The following is a 17,818-nucleotide window of genomic DNA, read 5'->3' as shown; positions in this document are numbered from 1 at the left end:
CTATGTGTAAATGTAGAATCAGAAAACACTACTGCCTAGGCGTTCAGACATACAATAGGTAAATTTTTTATTAGCTAACTTTCTCATTTGTCCTGTATTTTGGCATTTATATGAAGGAGTACCTGAGACTGGATAATTTATAAAGAAAAGAGGCTTTATTGACTCACAGTTCTACAGCCTGTACAGGAAGTATGGTGCTGCATCTGCTTCTGGCAAGGGCTTCAAGAACCTAATAATCATGGTGGAAGGTGAAAGCATCTCTCACATGGTGAGAGAAGGAGCAAGAGAGAGTGAGAGGTGCCACCTGCTTTTAAACAAGCAGATCAGGCCAGGTGTGGTGGCTCATGTCTGTAACTCCAGCACTTTGGGAGGCTGAGGCAGGCAGGTCACTTGAGGCCAGAGTCTGAGACCAGCTGTGGCCAACATAGTGAGACCCTGTCTCTACAAAAAATTTAAAAATTAGCCAGGTGTGGTGGTGCGTGCTTGCAGCCATAGCTACTCTGCAGGCTTAGGTGGGAGGATCACTTGAGCCTAGGAGGTTAAGGTTGCAGTGAGCCATAATCACGGCACTGTACTCCAGCCTGGGCATCAGAGTGAGACCCCATCTCAGAACAACAACAACAACAATAACAAAAAGCCAAGAAGATTATGCATGAACTCAGAGCAGGAACTCACTCATCACCAAGGGGATGGCGCTAAGCCATTCATGAGGGATCTGCCCCTGTGATCCAAACACTTCCCCAAGTCCAACACTGGGCACTGCATTTCAACATGAGATTTTCAGGGCACACACTTGCCTAATTCGTTTTGCCTTTCCTTGTTTACATGGGTATTCTTTCATTTTTGTGTAATAAAATATCTGTTAGGTCAAAAAGTAAAACTATATTTTTAGATTTTACTTTACGAGATTCATCATGCCAGATTATTTAAATTATAAATTCTGTTGGTAAGAATTTTTAAGAATGGAATTTTATCTCATTTTATATAGTGATAATCAGATGATCAGCAACTACTTTTATTCTATGGTATTTATACCGGAATTGATTAGTTATTTTTTCATTCTTAGTGCAAGAAAAGAGGAGGAGCTCTCACCTATATTATGTAAGTAAGCTTTTGAAAAGTTAAGACATTAATTGTTTGAATTAAAAATCTTTCATGATTCTTTAAATATTTAACAGGGAGCCAGTGCTGTTAGCATGATCCTTTTTTGATGGAATTTCTAAATCTCTTCTATTTTCCTAAGTATCAGATTTATGCAGGAAAGTCTTTAGCTTACTGTGCCCATTTTTAAGGGTGTCTGACATTTAAGTTACACAATTTGGTTGTGATATAAATATCTGCCTTAAATATTTAATCTTTTGTATTCAAATAAAATTAAAAATAGCTAGGTCCACTTTCTTCAACACTTTCTGCTGACTTCCTGTCATAGCAGGTGAAAGCGTAGCTTCCTCACTCCACTGTGACCTTATTTCTCTCTCTGTTTCTTCCACCTGTAACACATTTTTAATTCAATCACTCATTGATATTTACATGATTATGACTATGCACATATTATTCACTGCTGAGTCATATAGTGTTCTGACTGTGCCTCCTCCTTGTACATCCTTCATTTTTTCTCTTAAGTATTTCTGAAATCTGAACACTTCTGTACTTCTCCCAGATAACCCCCCTTTTCCTAGCCCATGATAGCTCATAAAGCCAAATGCGACCATTACCCCCCAGCTGGCCTCTTTGTTTTCATATCCTTCATTATTTTGTGTATGGAATTAATTTTCTGACTATGTTCCTTTGCCTCTTTTTTGACAGCTATTCTTCCCCAAGTGTTGTAACATTTGTCACATGCCTATCAAAAATAATGTTTGATCTGCTAAAACATATGTTGCGTGTTTTTTATTGGAGCAACTTTCCTTGGCCTTTGGTTATCCTCCTCCAGGATAGACTATGTTTCCCTCGGCTGTCCTGGGCCTGTTTACCTGGGAGCCCTCTCTGAACTCTTCTGCGCCCACTCATGTTGGATCAGTGAGTCCTAGACTGTGCATTGCCCTCTGCCTTGTGTTACTCCCCAGTGGTGCTGGAGCGGTTTCCGAGGAAAGGCTCATGGACACACATGTATAGAGATCTAGCCTCTCTCAAAACCCCTCCTTTGTTATAGAGTATAAAATTCTAGAGTGAAAACTAAATTTCATGGCTCTGAAGACATTTCTCTATTGTGTTTTCATTATACTGTTCTTGAAACTATTGCCTTTGTGTGATGCATCATATGTAACCAATTTTTACATTTCTTGAGCTTTTTAGGATCTTCTCTGTTCCTGGGATTCTGAAATTGTACAATACAGCTTTGTGGGGACCTTTTATTTTATTGCGGCCATTAAGCCTGCAGACTATCTCTTTTAGAGAATTTTCTTATTTTCTCTGTTTTATTATTATTATTTTAGTATCCTTATGATTCAGATGTTGGGCCTCTTAGACCAGTATTTCTGCATTGATCTTTAATTTCTTCCCCTCCTATTTTCCAGTTTGTCTTTTGTTCTGCTTCTTAGAGATTCTTTAACTTTCTGTGCTAACCCTTCTATTGAATTTTTTTTATCTCCTTAAGGGTATTTTAAGATTTTTTTAAAAAAAAGTTTTGCTCCAGAATTTTTACTGGTCCCAAGACTTCCTTTTTCCTGTTGTTTTGATCTCTCATTGAAGGCTTCTCTCAGATGGGTGGTGGTCTTAGGCTTTTTCTATTTGGAAGCAGGACCTTTGTTCACTAAGGGGTCTCATTGTGGGGATTTTGAGGTCAAGCCAGCTTTTCTTTTGGGGGACATCAGTGTATTATATGAGAGTATGAGGGTATTTTCTTTACAATGGTTCAGTTTTCTTCTGAGAAAGGTCTCCTAATTTTCTGCCTGGGCAGTGCAAGCATGGCTGCTGGCTTTCTAGAAGCAGGGTTGAGAAGGAAGGTGGAGTTTCCATTTGTGTGTGCAATTTAATCCCATTTCCTAGGTTTCAGCCCTAGTAGCTCTGAGCCCAGAAACCCTCAGGTATAATATATCCAGAGAATGTGCATACAGATTCCTTATAAGATGGGAGGGGAGGTGGACTTGGGGCTCTAAGCACAGCTTTACAGTTGACCTTGCTGGCTTCTGTTGTATGTTTCACCCTACCTTCCCAGGTACCATGTGCTTCTGATTTCAGAGCCTGGATTGGGTTCTTCAAAACAAACAAGATTGCTTGTTTCTGTTCCAGTCACTCCCTGTCAGCTCCAAAGCTGTGCTTTCATGTCAGTTGCCACTCCTCTATCTGCTTTTCAGCTTGCAGCATTGACTCAGAATCATGTGCCGTCAATCCTGTCTCCTGGTCCTGTGTATAATGTTTATTTTATGACTAATGCTAATGAGATTTCAGAAGGAAGAGAAAATAAATTTCTGGTCAATCCATCATATTTAATCCAAATTTAGAACCCTTATGTAAGTGTAAATCTAAGTTTAAATTCAACATAATTATGATATTAATTCAGACAATTTCTATTTATACCTCCAATAAGCATATTACACTTTTCCACTCAGACCTTGTGTAAGAATTCTATTCAAACTCCACATGCCATGTGGTCCCATTGCTGTGCAACATAGATGGAGCTGTTTTTGTTAGGGTACAAAGTGTTAGAAATTTTTAAGTTAGCTAAAAGTCATTATTTTAAAAATATCTAAAACATGTCTTGTAAAAAAAGTGGGGAGAAAAAAGTGATCTTGAGAGTTGAGCATGGTAGCTCACACCTGTATCCCAGCACTTTGAGAGGCTGAGGCATGCAGATCACTTGAGGCCAGGAGTTCGAGACCAGCCTGGCTAAAATTAGCCCAGCATGGTGGCACTCGCTTGTATTTCCAGCTACACAGGAGGCCGAGGCAGGAGAATTGGTTGAACTTGGGAGGCGGAGGTTGCAGTGAGCTGAGTCAGGCCACTGCACTCCAGGGTGGGAAACAGAGAAAGACTTCCAAAAAAAAAAAAAACCACAAACAGATATGTGTTCCTTATACGAAATTTTAAATAGAACAAAATGGGGACAGATATCACCTAAAGCTGTACCAACTAGTCTATGTTTTGGTGCATTTTTTTTCTCTTCTTTTTATTCTCATATATGGATTTTTCCTCAGAAACAACTTTTGTTATGGCGTAGTATTACCCCTAATACTAGTGACCTTAAGGGATACCTTCTTTGACTTTGAATGAAAGTATCTCAATGAGTCCATTTTCATTTTTCATGCTATATTTGTTTTTTGAGGCAATAATAGTATGTACATTGACACACATACACTGTTAATGTAAAGTATATATATTAATAGAATAGCTTAAGAGACATAAGAGTTTAGCTAGAGTTAAAACATTTCTACCTTGAAGGAGAATTTTGTCCTTCAAATAGTAATATTGTTCAAAAACATCTGGGATTTTTGTTAAGTAGTAAGTGAATTTATAGTAAAAAGCATCTGAAACAAGCAAAATGGTGTTAGACTGTATGGATATTTCTGATTATTGGCTACAGGCAATTTTTAAATACTGTGTACTTTCATAAACAACCACTAGATCTTCTCCCTACCCTGTCTTTCATGTACTTGTGGGAGACCCTGATGGAAGAGTGTGATAACATGATGTAGACAAGCATATCCCAATAGGAGGAAGGAAGGCTCATCTGAGTTATTTTTTTAAAGCTACAATAATTGGTATTTTGTGGTTTTAAATAATGCTATTGATCTCTTCAACTATTTGGTGACTAGGATTTGGTTACTGCCATTATTTTTAAGAAAGAGCATTTTTTTTCTTTTTAGATGGAGTCTTGCTCTGTCACGCAGGCTGGAATGCAGTGTCATGAGCTCAGCTCACTGCAACCTCCGCCTCCCGGGTTCTAGCAATTCTCTGCCTCAGCCTCCTGAGTAGCTGGGATTACAGGCATGCCTGCCACCACACACGGCTAATTTTTGTATTTTTAGTAGAGACGGGGTTTCACCATCTTGGCCAGGCTGGTCTTGAACTCCGGACCTCATGATCCACCCGCCTCAGCCTCCCAAAGTGCTGGGATTACAGGAGTGAGCCACCGCACCCAGCCAGGAAATGCATTTTCTTAACATAAATGAGGCAGTTTCCATAGTGGCTATCGCACTCTTGACAAGTGAACAGATACGTTTAGAGTGTTTTAGAGATAGTTTATTTTCTAGAGGGCTCAAAAGGTTCACTGTCACCTCTCTGATAGCACTGCAGATAAATTTTCACCGATGTGTAACTGCAGGAAGACTTACCTTCCAAATTGTAACTGATTTAAATAACTTGTCAAGCATTTATTGAACTCCTGAATTTCTCCCACATTCTGTGCTCAGCAGCTGCGGTTAGGAGAGGAAGGGCCCTCCCTCCCCTGGAGAGGCTTACTTTCTCACCAGGGGGATCCTCTGCAGGCAATTGCTATCATGTAACACGCAGTGAATTAGACTGACGAGTACACAAAACTGGAAGTGTTTTGTGATGTGGCTGCTGGCAGAGGGATCCCAGAAGGCAGAGGAGGTGAAGCTTGCTGGGACAAGGGGGAAAGTAATAGGTATTCTGGGCAGAGAGCAGCATGAATGAGGCAGGACAGTGCCATGATGTGTGTCAAATAACTTACAGAATAAAATCAATCAACTTTTGAAATGAATGTAAAGTATTCTCGGAAGTTCTCATTTGAGTCATGTAATAGCAGTCTTACGTAAACATGAAGTGAAAGTTAAATTCCCGTAGTTGTTTTCATCATCTGATTTCTAGATGTGAGAGAGTCTTAAAGCAGTACTTTTTCTATCTTCCCCCAAGGAAATAGGCCCAGAGAGACCTATAGCCCCTCACTTGTTTGGTCACTGAGCCGCCCTGGCACACAGGGTCTCTGACTCTAAAACGCTGGTTCCATCACACTGTCTCTTGAATGAGTACACTTAGGATTAGTAACTTAGTGAATGTAGTATGAGGTCTTTATTTACTGCAATAAAAATGGTCTTGTGCCAATATTATTTAATGTATGACATTTTGTTGTAGTTAATGAATAACAGAAATAGAAAATCTCAGCTGCCTTTTACTGCATAATAAAAAAACATGGAATGTTATTTTAAACTTTTCCCATTATTTATAAAGGGAGTTCATAATAGAGGCTTGCCAGTTTTGATGATTGGTATCATAGCAAGGGCGGCGTTTTATAACCCATTCCTCAAACATCATCTGCGGAAGTTAAGCACCTCCAATGAGTTTCCCATAGAGCTGCTCACGGTACCACACTCAGGCAGGTCATGGGGCGTAAGAAATACCTTAATGCTTTATTGTTTGACATTTTGACTAAGGAAAAAAGCCCACACTTTTGTAGGTTCAGCCTGCTGTAAACATTTTTCTCTATCTTCCTTCTCCTTCAGATACCTCCATGGCATCTTGACAGAAAATACTCCTCATGTTCCACCATATTGCTAGGTAACAGCACAGTCAGCCAGCCTGATCTTAGACACACACTAGAAAGGTGAGTACAACGAGGCTGCCAAGGGCCGAGTGACAGACCCCCATATGCTAAAAGCATCCCGGCCATCCTCTGTCATTTCAGCCATTTGGTTGCCCTTTTCAGCAAGCAGTTTAAGAAATTGATGTCAATGATATATGGATTTCTGGGACCTAAATGTGAATTTTCTGTTTCTCTTTTAACCTTCGATGCTGTGTGGTAGAAGGAAAAGCCAGACAGCAAATAAGCAATCCCAGAAAAAGCATAGCTATTTATTCGATGCATTCATGTTATGAGAATGTTGAACCTAATGGGAAGGAGAAGCGCCTTTTATTGGCTGTTTCTGGGAAAAATTATTAGTTCTTTATGGGCTACACAGCTAAGACGATGGGTACTACTTTGGAAACTACTCTTGGAAGAAGGAACGGCTTGTCCTCCAGTGGTACCATAGTGTATCTGCATTTACATTTTCCCATCATGCATGAGCACTTCATAGGCCACAATCAGACATGCCTTTTCAAAACACCCTTGAATGATGGGTTCAAGTTTATTTAAAAAGTCACAACAAAGCCCAGTTCCATTGGAGGTGTCCAGGGAATATTATTAACATCTCCTTAGATTATGAGTGTTGATTTTTGGGAAAACAGTTTGAGAACTACTATCTTAGCCTAATGTCCTTATCCCTAACTTAACTTTCCAGTCTATAAACATGACTCGCTTACAAGGTTAATTTTGTTTCTAATGTACTAGCTTTTTAAGCTAATTTGTCAGTAATTTCCACTTTAATTAAAAATGGTAAATTTATGCTCATAATAATGTCACTTTCCTCTCTCATGTATAACAATTATCGAGATCAAATTCTGTTTCAGCAGGAACTGGACTCCACCTATGTCTAAAATCCTGAGGTTTGGCCTCTATGGAGTCATCACCTAACGTTTGTATTCAGCCCTAAGTAAAAAGCCACTGTGTTTTGGCTAGAGTCCCTAGTTTCTTCTGATTTCAAAAGATTCTGATGTTTCAGTATGCAATTCAAAAGTAGTTTTTAAGCTTCACCTTGCTTAAACAAGTAGAGGTTCTTCTTTTTCTTCCAGCATAGTCTAATTCTTATAAGTTTTTTTTAAAATAGGATTTTTTTTCTTTTTTAGAGATGGGGTTTTCCTGTGTTGGCCAGGCTGATTTCAAACTCCTGGGCTCAAGCAATCCACCCAACTCAGCCTCCCAAAGTGCTATGATTACAGGCACCAGCTACCAGCCTGGCCTAGAAGTCTGTTTTTGAAGTACAGTTAGTTTTAATTTGCTCTCAAATTTTAGAAGGGATCATTTGGTATATTTACTTTTGATGAAATGAAGGTTTACTGAGCAAATTAATAGAGCAAATTGGCTTTTTGGAAAGATTTTGAAAAATGTTTTTCATGGTTAGTAGTCCACTGTTCTCAAAGGGATGAGTGAGCCATATTAGAATCACATATACATGTTTCTTCAAAATATATGTCTGCAAACACATGCATCTTCCCAGCTCCACATTCCTTCCATCTCTGGGCACTCACAAGCCTTTTAGTAAAATGTTTAAGTATGTGAGGCATCATTATATGGATAAAAGTATCCCAGATGATTCTGACATTAACCCTAACTCAGTCATTCCCAAACTGCTGCACATTGGAATCACCTGGGGAACTTTGCCAACAACCCTGATGCCCAAATCATACCCAATGCAAATTAAATCAGAATGTCTCCAGCTGGCAGTAAGGCTGTTTTTAAAGCTCCTCGGGTGATCCAGTGTGCAGCAAACATGGGGATCACTGCTTCCTTTGCATGGAGGAGTGATGGTTCTCATGTATAAATTACACGTTTTCCCAGTCATTTGCTCTTCTTTCTACCCATAGAGCCTTTCGTCTGTGCAAGTCATTTCTATATACGTGTGCATATGCTTAAATTTAAACCTTACCATAGTGTTTCTTGAACACCTGCAGTTCACAAAAGCACTATGTGGGGACCTTGGGCAAATCAGTTTGAAGCCTTGGTTCTCTTATTTGTAAAATGGGTGGTTCATGGAGTGTCATGTAAGGTTCAGTGGTCTTTTCAGCATGTAACTTCAAATTCTGTGATTTTGAAATCAATTTGGAGATGAAACTGTTTGAGGCACTATAGAAATATCCATCTTAGATACTCATAATGTTCTAAGGCCTACTTTTTACAACTCAAATTTGCCTTCTCAAATTATTATGAGCCTCATTTTAAAGGCTGAGGGCAAATGGAAGCACAGAACTTATCCAAGAGAAGCCCGTTTGCTGACACACACCATCTGAGGATGACTTAGGACCACAGTAACATACATCTGAAGAGTTGTATTTGTTCACTAATATTTTGTTTAAACGAATGTGGAGATACCTGTCATGAACATTGTATGATGCAGAGTTACACTGTGTATTTAGTGCTGCTTATATCAGGAGAGCTAAAAGTGTCATTAATTTTTGTGTGCATTATGCTTACCAATAAATTTTCTGCTAATAATTATGCATAGGTGATTTTAAATTACTTTATTTGGTGTAAAGCACATTCATTATGTGCTTTTATGGAAATAATGACAAATGGGTGAGTAGGTGATGGTGAACTAAATCAGCTGAAATGCAGGGCTTAGCCACTTAAAAAGCAAAACATTACTGTATGGCCTAAATAGAAGCATATGTACACATAGATGTAAGTGACTTGCACAGGATGAAAGGTTCTATGGATGGAAGAGCAAATGACAGGGAAAATATGTAATTATTTATATATAATAACCATCAGCAGAAACATCTTCTAACAGCATATTGCTTAGCATTTTGGTTCTCCTATTTTCGCTATAAAGCCAGAGAGCTAAAACAAAAGAAAAGTGCTCATACAGTACTGTTTCAAACAAGATGATTTCACGGCCACTGAGAGGGTTCCCTTCTCCCCCTTTTAAAAACATATCTTCAGGCCAAACAAATGATAAAATCAGTTCTTACAAATATATTTTTCCCTCCACAGTGTGACTTTGGCAATATGTTACAACATAAAGCACAGGTGAGCTCTTTGAAAACCTGCCTTGTTACTCCAGCTCATCACTTTGTATAATATGACACACACTATTAGGTCATAACAGTAGATATAAGCTGTAGAGTGTTTATTTTACAGTATTAAAGTGAATCATTTGTGGGTTTTTGTAAGACTCTTTTATCTCTTAAATTATTGAGGGTCTCAAAATGTATTTGTTTATGCCTTGTTTGCAATTTATTGTAAAGAAGAAAGAAAAAGATGAACTAGGCTCATACAAATATATAGTAGGAAAAATGTGTATTTTTAAAGCTTTCAGGTAATTGTGGGTATTCTTTAGCCACACCAAAACTTCACAAGTGCTGATTTATTAAAATAGTTATAATGGGATTGTACATATCGATGAATTCATTCCACTAATACTCACTAATACTCACTGATCTTTCTTGTACAATAAATGGATCTTTCCGCTTACTGGCTTTTATAATATTATGCATTGGCTATTTGGAAAATATTAATTCATGTTCATCTATAGTGTCAAAAACTCACTTTCATTAGTATCACAATGATTATAAAAATGTCTTCAAATATTTACATGCTGTCAAGCTCACAGTAGTAGGTATGTGTTTTCCAAGTCCTGATTTTTAGCTTGAAAGCATTAGCTTTATTATACACAACAAATACTTGTTATTTTCCTTGAAATGACAGAGTCACTTGACTTCTTTTTGAGAATGATAGTCAGTCATACTTTCAGATAGAAATGGTGTTCTGTGAAAAATTGGCTTGTTCAGCTCACAATTAAATCACAAGTGCTTTTCTTTAACATGACCATACTTCAGCATGCAGACGTGCTTTATGTGAACTTCCTACTTAGAATACTAAAAAGAGAGTTCAGGATTTAATAACAACATTAATTTTTACTGTTTCATCAAGGACATTCTTAAGTGAAGCAGGCTACTTTAACAAAAACTGCAAGGGGCAGTGAAGAGTGGAATGAATTCTAATATAATTTGGTACCACGGCCCTTATTCACACTGAGAAAACAGCAGTTTTACCCACTTTTGCTTTTATGCAATCGTTACAAGTGTTGAACAGTAAGAAAGCAAGCAATGTCTTACTACTTTTAGAAAGCAATAAATTATTCTTATGTTTTATTTTCAATCAGCTTCTCAGGTTGAATTAGTATCTTATAAGAACATTTAGGGCCATAGGTGGTGGTTGACACCTGTAACCCCAGCACTTTGGGAGGCCAAGGTGGGAGAATTACATGCGACCAGGAGTTTGAGACTAGTCCGAGTAATGTGGCAAGACCCCATCCATACCAAAAAAGAATTAAAAATTAGCTGAGCATGGTGGTGTGCACATTTCATCCCAGCTACTTGGGAGGCTGAGGCAGGAGGATCGCTTGAGCCCAGGGAGTCAAGCCTGCAGTGAGCCATGTTTGTACCACTGTGCTCCATCCTGGCTGAAAGAAAAAACCCTGTCTCAAAAAAAAAGTTCTGACATTATGGGCTTCTAGGGAATCTCAGGGGTCCACAAACCACATTTGGAGAACCACTGGTTTCCTGAATGAGCACACAATGTGTTAGTTTTTTAAAGTCCATTAAAGACTGGCCTCTTTTAAAATAAAAAGGCAACTAAGTTTGTAACTCAAACCACTTAAACAAATATGATAGATGTATACTACAGGAAGATTTGGGAAATCTGAATCTCATTCACATTTATTAAAAGTTCTAAAAACTTTATTGGCAACCACTACTGCTTCATAAAATGTTCTTGTGTTCCAGCATGAGGTTAGAGGAGTGAAAATAGATATAGTTTATTACCATTGCCTGTTAGTGGGGGTCAATATTTAAAGGGAAGTCTGGCTCATCAATGTAGAAAACACTTCACAGTTCAGGACATTATGTGCTGAAGAAAAAGAGGTCAAGAAACCCTCTGAAGGCCAGGATCCAGGAGAAAAATTTGCAAAAACTGTTTTGGTGAACAAATTTTCCCAAAGCAAACAAGGTGTGTCTCCCTCCACCCTCCATGCCCTACTCCCAGCAGTTACTTTACTAAGATGTTAATAATTCCTGAATTAATTTCATAAATGCACATTCTTATTTTATAGATATGCAAATAGATCTCTGGCTATTTTTGACGAGCCAATACATCCACTTCCAGTAAGTGTCACTTTGTTTGAGGTTCCATTTTTATCTCATAGAGTTGTATTTAGTTCATGCTGAAGTCAAAATCACCCACCTTTAAGTCTTCCCTCTGTTGTGTCTAATCATCTTATATAAGGAGTGTTGTCAAGTGGGCATGCTGGAGTAAGAGCTGACTTGCAGCTTTGTTTAATTAGTGCACTAAGGGGAGTAAATATACCATCCAAATAACAAAATGTGTCATTTAAAAAAATAATTTTCTATAGCACCAAGCAATATAAATATTTGTAAATAGTCCTGACAAATATGCACAATCTCTGTGAATAGAACTAGAAAACAATTTAAATTTAAATCAGTTTAAATGCTATAAAAATTTAAAAACTTCCTTCTTCACATATGATAGCCACAGGGCTACCATAGGGCCAATGTTTGCAGAAAACCAAAAATATTTTAAGATCCTGCTGTTTATATTTTTAAAATTAAAAGACATTTATCCCATCAAAATTTTTGTAAGGGACGCGTGGGCACAAATGTGAACACTGCCATCTTAAGAGTTCTTAAAAAGTTTTCTTGAGTGGATATTTATGTTGCCTTTTTTCTTCTTTCAGCAAGGAAAGGCTCCAGGGAAATCCTTCTAGCATGATCCCGAACGCAACTGTATTTTCAGATATTTCTGTACTCTTTTTCTAGTCATAAAACTAACAGCTCCATGTGCAATCATAGCTTTGGTAAGACATTTCTTATCTATAAAGCATCTTTAACAACTGGTCTCCTACACAGGGTATGGCCGTGTTTCTAACTAAAAGTAGATTCCTGGAATTATCATCAGATCTTTTAAGAGAAATCTGTGCAAGCAAAGTAAATACACATATTTGAGTTTAATCATCATTATGGTTTAAAATCATGCCATTGCTTTTCTTATAAGAGAATAAATGCTATTAAAGGCAGCAGGAGAGATTTCTGGTTTCTCCTTCAACAGATTCCAATGTAGATCTAAGCTGAGTCCCAGGCCATATTCCCTGGGCACTTCTGATGCATGCTGTGGACCGGGAGCTGCTGCTCTGAATGCTTTGTTGTTCCTGCTGACCTCTTGTGCCTGCTCCATAAATTGCCCAGGAATGTGGTACCAGTAAGACTTGGACACAGGCTTCGCTAGATAGCCTGCTAAGCCGCAGCTGTATCCTTACCTCTACATCATTCTCACAGAATTCCTGTGGTGAGACTCATTCTGAATATGAAGTCCTCTTCAGATGGCTGGGATTGGTTTACCCCTCCCTACACTAACCTGTAGAGGAATGTCAACCATGCAGCCAGGAGAGAAAAGATACTTAGAGCAGTAAGTACCCTCTCCTTTAGCATCTGGCTAGAGCTTAGAAGAGAAGGCTTTTGCTGGGCACCTGCATAGAAACCCCTCCATGGGCACTGGATGAGACGCAGGCCTCTTCATCGAGCTGCAGGCCATTTGGAATGCTCAGCACCTGCTGGCAGGAAGCAGGAGTGGAACTTCCAGCTGGAGAGAGAGAGAGAGCTGATGCTGGAGGGAAAGCTGGATTGGAAGAAGGGGGTGTTCACTGTAGACAGGCTAAATTTGATGTTACTGTAAGATAGCAGACTGGCTGTGTGCAGTCAACATTTGGATCATTGGGACTGAAGCATGAATATGAACTGGAAATAAGGAATAAAGAGTAAGAGCACCTGCTCAAGGCTGGGCACAGTGGCTCACACCTGTAATCCCAGCACTCTGGGAGGCTGAGGCAGGCGGATCACCTGAGGTCAGGAGTTCGAGAGCAGCCTGACCAACATGGTGAAACTCTGTCTACTAAAAAATACAAAAAATTAGCTGGGTGTGGTGGTGGGCACCTGTAATCCCAGCTATTCAGGAGGCTGAGGCAGGAGAATCGCTTGAACCCGGGAGACGGAGGTTGCAGTAAGCCGAGATCGTGCCCCTGCTGTTCAGCCTGGGAAACGAGAGTGAAACTCTGTCTCAAAGAAAAGAAAGTAGCTGCTCAAATGCAGAGAAAGTGTTTAGAATGAAAGTGGAGAAGCCAGGCATGGTGGGACACACCTATAGTCCCATCTACGCCGGGGCAGGAGAATCACTTGAGATCAGGAGTTTCTGTCCAGCCTGGGCAGCATAGCAAGTCCCCATCTCTAAAAAGGAAAAGAAAAGGAGGACAGAAGATAGCTGTGTAAGGACAACCAGCATGTGGTCACAGTGCTAAATGTTGCAAGAAGTTGTCCGTTCCATAAACACCCCCTGGATGCCGACCCTGTCCCACTCTTCTAAGTGCTGGGGTAGAGAAGAGGACAGGTTGAACACAGTCCTTGTCTTTATGAGCTTATGTTGTAATGAGGAAAGCATTTTTTTTAGGTTATGGAAAATAGCAAAATTATAAAGCAGGATAAAGACAGAGTGACGGGAGGGGCTCACTATTTCAGATAGGATGATCAGGAAGAGCCTCTCTAGAGAGGTCACATTTGAACAGTGACCTGACTATAAAGCGAGGACGATAAGGAGTGCTGGCATGACAGGCATTGGGATGAGTGCGAAGACTGAGACAGGAACACGTTTCATGTGTGTTCAAGGAATAAACAGCAGGGCCCCACATGGTGAGAGGAATGAAGGAAAGAACAGAAGAGATGAGGCCGCACAGGCAGTGCCACAGCTCACAGAGCCCTTTGGCTTGCAGGCCATGGGAAGGAGTTCAACCAGTTTGATGGGGGCACTCATGGTAGATCTTGAGCAGGGGAGTGCAGTGTTCTTAATTGAAGAGGTTATGGCGACGGCTTTGGGGAGAGTAGACCACAGTTGGGAGGAAGACTGGGGCAGAGAAGAGGACCAAGAAGCAACTAGGGTGATATAGGTGAGCCGTGACCCATGGTGGCTCAGAATCTGAAGCAGGCAGGCTACCAGTGAAGGTAGGCCTAGAGGGATTGCACACAGATTGGAACAGGGTAACTCACATGTAAGTATTAGTCCCCAGGGGCTAGGCCAATGGCAATTCCCTGGACAAGATTAGGGCCAGCTTGGGGAGTGGAGCCTTAGGGTGAAGGGCTCTGGTTTGTAGGTGTCAAGACTCCAAGGCCCTCGGCAAGAGGAGTCTCAGGCAAGTGATGGGGGTGGGTGAGGTGGGTTAATGAGAGATGGGAGGTGAGGAGCTGGCAACAGGGCCTGATGCTGTAAGCAAATGAGAGGATGCCCCTGGGGAGCTATGGGGCGCAGGATGGGAATAGGAAACACATTTGTATTGGGGGAAATCTCTGGCAGAGAGGGAGAAAGTCTTCAAGAAGAGGTGACTTGGGGAACAGTATTCTACAAATGTGGGATGGGATCCACTGTGCTGATAGAAGAGTTGGTGTTAAAAAAGGAACTTTCTCACTGACCCAGGAGGGCAAGTGGTATCAGTGAGTGTCAGCAGGTCCAGCTTACCAGTAAAGGTGACAGGAAGGTGAGGCCTCACCAATGCTGTTTAAGTGCTCTCTAATGAGTCCTGTGGAGTTGAACCCTGGGAGGGAGGGTCATTCCTAGGATACCCGATTGTGCAGTGTTAGGGGGAAAGAGAGCAGAATCTCTCATAAGAACATATCATGTTCAAGAGCCATTTGATTTTGAAAACACAGTTGAGTTTGGAGAACATTGCCAGATCTGAGCCGCCAATCTATAACCTTCAGACAATAAATGAACTCTCTTAAAATGAACTGTTCTCCTTTGGTCTTGATACAAAGACCTCAAGTAGCATAGAGGCATACTGTTCTGCAGAGCACCATCTGGGGTAGCAATGCCTCACAGCTCACCTCTGTAACCTTCACTCAGCTGGTCCCTCACCCAGTTCTTTATAGGATAGAGACTGGAAAGATAGAAAATACTTTCTGAGATTGTCTCACAAACTGCTTGGCAGGTTGAGAGGAACCCCAGGCATACAGAGGCCGACAGCTGTCTCTACCTAAAAACCAACAGAATTGACTGAATGCAGATACTGTAGGACAAGAAATGAGTTTTCATGAAGTGATTGTGGAGACATGGAAAATAGGGGCTGTGAGCAGGACCCTCCTTTCACACACATGCGTTCCTTATCAAGGCACTGAATATGGAGATTATTTCTGAGCCACAGACACCTGCACTTGTCATGCTGTCTGCACAGCAGGCATTGGGAAGTGCTCTTGACCCGCAGTTCCTCAGCTGGTGTCCCAAGAGTGGGTTAGTTATTGTGAAAAGGAGAAGACAGCAGTGTTCTCAGTATCACTTGGGCATTACATTTTCAAGCATGGCCCACCTGTAAAATTCCTACCTGCCAGCCAGGTGTGATGCCGCACACGGACGGCACTGGAGTGTTTCCTGAACAACATTAATCTGCACTGGGCTTGAGTTTGTGCTGCCTTTCATAAGTGTGAAGGTGTTAATGGTGCCTCTCTTCATGCCCACAGGGATGTCCAGTCATCCCTGCGACTGAAATTGGGCTGGAAATGTCTATGGGCAGAGTAGGCTGCAGAGGTGTCTCACTATGACTGTGATTTGGCCTCTTGCTTTGTCTGAGCAAAGTCTCTGCAGAACATAGGAATAAAAGGCATGCATTTTCTGGTCAAAACCAGAAGAAATCTTTCATTCTTAAATGTTCGTATCACCACACTTAATCTGAACCGAAATCAAAGAGCAGCGCTCTATTTTGCAGGTGTACATCAAACGACTTTTAACTAATGCTAACATCGATCTTTGTCCTACTAATTGGAAAAAGATTGTCCTCGGAGCCATGCTTCTTGCCTCCAAGGTTGGGAGAAATCGTGGTCTGTGGAGTGTGGATGACAGCCGGAATCCCGAGAACATTGCAGTTGAGAACATGTGAGTTTGTAAGGTTTTGGCGAACAGTGTAACCAATTTCCATACCTCATTTGCTCTCCAAGTTAACATTGTAAAAAATATCTTTATAGGTTTGCTTGTGCAGATAAAGGAAATAGGCGTAAGACAACAGACTTCTCTCTATCTAGCTTTAGTGTAACAGTTTATATTTTCCGGCATTCGTGGTAGGTCTCGATGTGTTATTGTTGTAATAACCTCCTGGATAAACTGAAAAGTATTTTTCTGATTGTTTTTTGGCAAACCTCTTACAAGTGTACTATGAGAATGACACAGTACAGTAGATATCTTTATAGGTTTTTAGAAGCTATCTGCCAGTTTCAGTCCCTTTTTAAGGGGCAAACATCTGGCCTTTGAAATAATTGGCCACTGTTAAGGTCTTAAGGACTCTGGACTATGGAGAAGTTTTAGCTTCAACCTAAGGCCCCCATTGTGTAGTTGCTTTTGCTGGTCCTTTCCTCCCCCTTTTATCTGAAGATCTTTTTTTATAGGAACCTTGAGATATGAAGTTAAATAGCCATAGATTTCTGTGCCCTGGCCCCTCCCCACTGAGAGTGTTGCATGTGTTTGGAAATCAGCCTGATGAGTTAGAAGCTCCAACGTTCACCTCCCGTGGTGTGAAAAGCATTTCTGGGGCATCTCCCCGTGCCCACCACACTCACAAGGCTCCATGGGTACATCCGCGGCAGCACTCAGGTGTCTGGAGTTGCCCATGACAGTGCAAGGAGCCTTGCAGAGGCATGGGGTTCCTCCCAGATGCACCAACACGACACAGCTTCACCAGGACTCCCTTCCAATCCGGCCTCATGACTGCTGTGAAGGGACGGGCCCTGGAGCTGGCAGGCAGGGTGAGCAGGGAGGTGTTTCCAGCAGAGCCTTCCTGGGTGCCCGCTGGACAGTGAGGACAGCTGTGCAGGCTGCATCTGTGCAAGACAAGGGAGCAGCTCTTGTTCACATTGAGCAGCAGCAGCCCATCAAGATCATTCCAGGCAGTGGCACAAGTTAGTTTTGTGACCTTTGTCCATGACTCCGGATAATACTGTCATTCTGAATCACCTCAGTGTATGTCTGCAATTGAAGATACAGTGTATATTGTAGATATACCTCAGTGTATATCTACATTTAAAAATGACCCCTTGTGGCTGAGCTCAGTGGCTCATGCCTGTTATCCCAGCACTTCAGGAGGCTGAGGTGAGTGGATCGCTTGAGCTCAGGAGTTGAAGACCTGCTGAGTAACACAGTGAACCCCGTCTGTACAAATTTTTTTAAAAAAATTATCCAGGCATGGCGGCAGGCAGCTGTAGTAATCCCAGCTACCTGGGAGTC

The 17,818-nt window shown here is 40.9% G+C and overlaps 1 pseudogene; it reads left to right on the top strand.

Moving 5' to 3' along the window:
- LOC129015803 (cyclin-Y-like protein 1B) overlaps window positions 1-17,818 on the top strand; it is a 30,125-nt pseudogene that overhangs the window by 3,326 nt on the left and 8,981 nt on the right.

The sequence above is a fragment of the Pongo pygmaeus genome, chromosome 18 (assembly GCF_028885625.2).
Source record: "Pongo pygmaeus isolate AG05252 chromosome 18, NHGRI_mPonPyg2-v2.0_pri, whole genome shotgun sequence".
Lineage (NCBI taxonomy): Eukaryota > Metazoa > Chordata > Mammalia > Primates > Hominidae > Pongo > Pongo pygmaeus.
The sequence above is the reverse complement of the archived record's forward strand: the minus strand, read 5'-3'. Positions and strand labels throughout refer to the sequence as shown.